The sequence below is a fragment of the Octopus bimaculoides genome, chromosome 18 (assembly GCF_001194135.2).
Source record: "Octopus bimaculoides isolate UCB-OBI-ISO-001 chromosome 18, ASM119413v2, whole genome shotgun sequence".
NCBI lineage: Eukaryota > Metazoa > Mollusca > Cephalopoda > Octopoda > Octopodidae > Octopus > Octopus bimaculoides.
The window spans coordinates 11,538,652-11,544,299 of NC_068998.1; the positions used below are offsets into that span (position 1 = coordinate 11,538,652).

Genomic DNA, 5,648 nt, shown 5'->3' on the forward strand with positions numbered 1-5,648 from the left:
GATTTCGAAATTGTAGTGGTATTTAGTTTCATTCATTCATATATATTAAAAAAAAAGGCATTGCATCGTTTAATCCTGCTGTTTCCGAGAATATCTTACCAGCCAGGTCGCATATGAATCAAAAAGCTATAAGATCAATTTATATAATTGACAGCAAAATTTAAAAAAAAAGGTATCTTGTAACAAAATAGAAGATTAAATATGTCAGCCAAGATCAATAGAAAAATAAAACATGTCAACCGGAAATGAGCTCATACTGTTGCATGCTGGTCTAGGCTAATTTCCTGTATGCCAGCGAAGTAATCTGAGCGACGGGCACCACCTTCGGATTGCCTCAACTGTCGGCATTTACTCCTATCTACTGAGGCTGACGGGTTCTGCTGGTAGGTTAAAATGATTTTAGACACATCCCATTATTCATAATTAAATTATTGTCTCCACTCCATCTTGCAGCCTGCTCTAATTTCACTTAAATACTTCCCGAGCTTCTAAGCATATGTCTCTTATCTGTTGTTACTTCTCCCTTTCTACAACGACATATTTACTTCGCATTTTTTGCTTCCCATCCCGCTTCTATTTACATTTCTATAAATTGCATGAAATAATCATCTAATTTTATTACAGATCTGTTTCGATTAATTAGTATTGTCGTTCATTCTCTAAGTAATCGATTTCACATTCTATAACTGTCAATGTAATACTCAGCCACATAACACATATACACACACACACACACACACATCACATAACTGTCCCTCAAGAATTGTCTAATTGTCTTTTCATTATTACTTTATAGCAATTATTTAAAACGTCGTTATATATAACAAAACAGAATATGTGAAAGTATATGCAGATACAAAAAAAAAAAGCTACTAGTAATTCACAGAATACCAATTGTGTTTACAGATCTAAGAATATACCAGGTTATTTACAGAATCTCTTCGGAAGCAGCTAATAAATGGTTTTTAATATCGATATATGAATGGATAAATGGATGTTTTGTAACTGATTCTGGTAATTTTCTTTTTTAGAGTCAATCAGAGATGAGGTGTAGCATGTTTAATAACCAAACTGATCTGATGGTTTCGGTTACGCCTCTTTTCCTAATTTCCTTCGTAACACGTCAATAATTCATTAGTGTTATTTACTACCCCTGTCGAGGAAATCGAGTTACTTTTGCGATAAGGGAGAACACATATTTGTTTAGTTTCTTACCTGTAGATCATTTAGGTTTAGTATTTAATAAAAAGATCGTGCTTTTTCTTTTTTCTTTTTTGATCGATATAAACAATTTTCCTTTGAGATGAAGATTTATATACGCTATAAATGATGTTATAGAAAGTGGGCGATAATTTAATTGAATTATCTTATTTCATTCGTCAACGTGTAAATAAATAAATGGTGTGTGCGTGAAAGTTTCTTGAAAGAAAAAAAATGAGTTGATTTGTCGTGAGGAATGAAAAATGCAACTTTTCAGACAACAGAGTTGCCTAGAAGCAAGGAAACTGCTAGTTCTGTCTAGGTACCGACTTTTTATCCCAATTCATATTTCTATCCTATGAACTCACCGATCTACACTACCCAACCTTAATCACGTTCTACATCACCTAGTCTTCTACCTGTTAACTCTACTCAATTCCTCAGATCACTTTGACCAAATTCCTTCATGACAACACAGTCTGGAGCAACCTTCGTGTTCATATACTCTGATTTTAACAAAACTGTTAACCAGGGGGTCACCAGATTCTTTTTGTAATGGCCCACTTTTGATTATTGCTCTTATTTTGTTTAAACTTGTCTTTTCCCACCTGTATATATTACGGTACAAAAATTTCCCCATTTACATTACTGACAATGTTTATGCAACCAAAAAAATTGAACAAACCCCGACACAAAAGACTATCTGAAAGCCATCACATGTTGACAGGGCCAGAAATACATTAAATTTGAAAATTCTTTATAAAAAGTCCGAGGCTCACATTGAACCCCTTAATGACTCATTTACAGATTGCGGTCCACCTGTTGCCCTTTGTTTAAAAGGAATATAGTGTATAGTTCTACCTTCTCGTGCTAATTAATGAAATTTACAGTTTTTTTTTTAAGGATTGTGAATTTTAACAAAAGACTATTCATCTTAATAAGGTTAAGTTTTGAATAGTTGATTTATTTCTAAACATTTTCTCAACTGCTAAGATCACTTCAGACTGAGGTGGAAGAAACTACGAGCGCATATGCCTTTAATTAAAACCTTACAGAAAGCATCTTATTGTCTACCTGGGTAAGACACGCCATTCTGTGTTTAAAATACACAAGAAAGTTAACTTACGAGAGACTAGCGTTCTATCCATAGATAACTGTCTCTCTCATTTACTTATCTGTTATACATACCACGATTAAACAGTGGGCATCACAATTCCTTTTACTTTCAGTGGGCATTCTGTACACAAGACTTCCGTCTCTGGGGAGAAAGTTTGCACAGGTAACCTACATGGCTAATTATACTCATTCTCCACTCCTACCTAATGATTCATGCAAAAAAAAACAAAAAACTATACATCTTATTTAATGTAGTTGTTATGGTGATAGTAATTTTTTTAGGAATTGTATGCTAACCATTGCTGTATGGTAAAAAAGAATGATTTGGAAGTGTGTACCATATTTTCTTTTACATGATCATCTGTTATTATCCAGCCTTCAAGTTTTTCTTAGTGGCTTAGTCAAAGGAAGTAGGGCATTCATTACTTTAACTCTTCTCAGGGTCTCTCTGACTTCAGACTAGGGATGTTGCCTCAGTACTTTGCAAAAGGCACCCAAGTGGCAAGGTGGTAGTGTTAAAAAAAGGGGTAATGGATTAAGCATATGGAATCAAAAGCTTATGGACAGATAAATGAATAACACATTTGTTCATTTTTGGTATTTAATCCTTTTGAACTATCTATCTGGATTAACAGCATTTCTGAAAGTACACTACCCCCAGTAAAAAAAAAAAAAATTTAATAACATCTATGCAGATGTTATAGAACAGTGTATTAGTGTATTAATATGAAGGTTTGGAGGAAGCAAACCCTAAGTTGCATATCAGAAAGAGATGAAACAGTACTTGGAATGGTATATTTATACATTTCTTAAGTGCTTATTATTTTGTTGGCAGTATAGAATAGAATACTTAATTTTAGTTAGATTTGAATCTTCGGTGAATTTGTTTAGAAAGAATTTACTGCTAGTGAAAAAAAAGAGAAAAAAATAACTATTGCTGAATAATTGCCAACTTTGTTAATTATCTTACTATTTAAACAACAAAATAATTGGAAGGGCAATCATTATAAGATCAGGCATCTAGATGAGAAAGAAACAAAGTTGCAGTCCAAGGTTCTTTATAATAGGTAAAGAATAGAGTCTATTCTATTTCTTTTCTTTTTCAGTACAATTATTAAAACACTACTTGCATCATCCTCTCATTAGGGTGTAGCTCATTAAAAGTTCATATACCTAGAAACATGTACAAAACTGGTTGTATTTTGGCAACACGTTTCATTTGGCAAAAAAGATTATGGTGTCACAATTTTCACCACATAGCTGCAACCTGTTCACAGTTGTGAAACTGCATTAGCAATCAGGTTGTCATTGGGTGATGAAAATTTTGATACTTCAAGAAATTTGTTGAGGCAGATTTTCTTAGCCCAGGTGCCCTTCCTGTCACCAATGTTCACCTGTTTTCAAGCTAAGTAACATTTCCCATACCCAGACATGTTTTTCCATGAAAGACTGGAAACGAACAACATCACTGTCGTAGTGATGTTCCTTTGCAACCATTATGTGATGTCAGAATGAAGTTACACACATATGCACATATATACGATGGGCTTTGAAGGCTTTTGTTGGCCCCAGGGCTTCAGAGGATGACACTTGTCTATGTATCGCACAGCAGGACTGAACCCGAGACCATATGGTTGAGAAGCGAGCTTCTTAATCACACAGCCATGCCTGCACCTATTATGTACATCTAAAAGATTGGATAGATAAGGGTGGAATGGAATTCTTGATAGATAAAAGATGGTCTTGTTAAGTTGTTAAAGAAACCTGCCTTATTAGTTTGGGACCATCTTCAGATTCACACACTCGAGCTTATTTAGAGGAAAGTCGGACAACCAAAAACCAGGAAACCTAACCATTCACTAGCTGCCTTTAGATGTCTCAATAAGCCATTTAAGGGATTCGGAAGGGAGGAATGGAACAAATAGATGCAAGCTTTCAGACCGGGAAGTGGTGCCAAAAGAATGAAGAAGAGATCTGCTATTACACAAATGTTTGAGAAGGTTAAAAGTTCATTGAACGCTGTAAAAGAAGATGTAGTTATGAAATCATTTAAAAAAAAAAAATGTAGCGTTACAAATGCCCTGAAGACAATTTGTTGTTTCAAGAAAATTTTACTGGTGCAGACCGTGCTGCTGAGAATTCCAGCAATAAAGGGGAATGATATGAATGCCAGCAGTTTTCAGGCTTTGAAGATACTGTTTTACTTTATCCTGGTGTTGTGGACGATGATAATTAAATAAACTCTCATTGTATATAGTTTTTATTTTATACACCTGTATTTACCTCTTGCTGTGTCATATATTCTATATGCTCTTCATTGAAAAACCAGTTTCTGGTAGAATATATTTGATTTGTTTTTCCCCAACTGCTTGTTTGTGCGCTAATATTAGTGAAATATTTGCTCTCTTTTACTCTTTTGCTTGCTTCCGTCATTTGACTGCGGCCATGCTGGAGCACCACCTTTAGTCAGAAGAATCGGCCCCCAGGACCTATTCTGTCGGTCTCTTTTACCGAACTGCTAAGTTATGGGGACGTAAACACACCAACATCAGTTGTCATGTGATGGAGAGGGTACAAACACACACACACACAAAAACACACATGGGTATATATATTTATATATATATATACACACACACACACACACACAGGTATATATATTTATATATATATATATACACACACACACACACACACACACACAACAGGATTCTTTCAAGGTAGAATTTAATTATCATTTGTATCAGGTCTTGTAAGACCAGATGTTGCAAGTGTCCTCTTTGCTCTCTCGCAATTCTCCTAAGCTGTATGCATGTGTGCACACAGCACACAAAAAGTTAATTGCCTTAAAAATACAGTAATTAATAATCATATTGTTTTGCATTCAGTGCACACATATTTTGTCATAGGAAAAATATCTACTGCACATTAACTATTAAGAATTAGAAAGAACATTACTGTTGTCTACTGGATAGTGGTAGAATTGTAGGTGCAAAAAGCTTTTAAGGTTGTGTACGTGAGTGCTAAACGTAGCATTAAAGTTGGTAGTGAGCTCAGTGAAGGGTTTTGTGTATAGGTGTTTTTAACTCTCTCTCTCTTTTACTCTTTCATTTGTTTCAGTCATTTGACTGTAGCCATGCTGGAGCACTGCCTTTAGTCGAGCAAATCGACCCCAGGACTTATTCTTTGTAAGCCTAGTACTTATTCTATCGGTCTCTTTTGCTGAACCGCTAAGTTACGGGGGACACAAACACACCAGCATCAGTTGACAAGCGATGTTGGGGGGACAAACACAGACACACATACATATACACATACATACATATAAATAT

General features: G+C 35.0%; 1 protein-coding gene across 3 annotated transcripts in view; it reads left to right on the top strand.

The window, feature by feature from the left end:
* The first annotated feature begins 228 nt into the window (after positions 1-228).
* The window catches only part of LOC106880800 (AP-1 complex subunit mu-1), a 23,579-nt gene continuing 18,159 nt past the window's right edge, over positions 229-5,648 (top strand). For 2 of the 3 annotated variants that reach the window (XM_014930917.2, XM_014930920.2), the window contains exon 1: positions 229-383. The gene's annotated coding sequence lies outside the window, so the exon portion shown is untranslated. Of the gene's footprint in view, positions 384-2,429; positions 2,480-5,648 lie in introns of all 3 variants that reach the window. The other variant, XM_014930918.2, reaches the window with a different exon arrangement.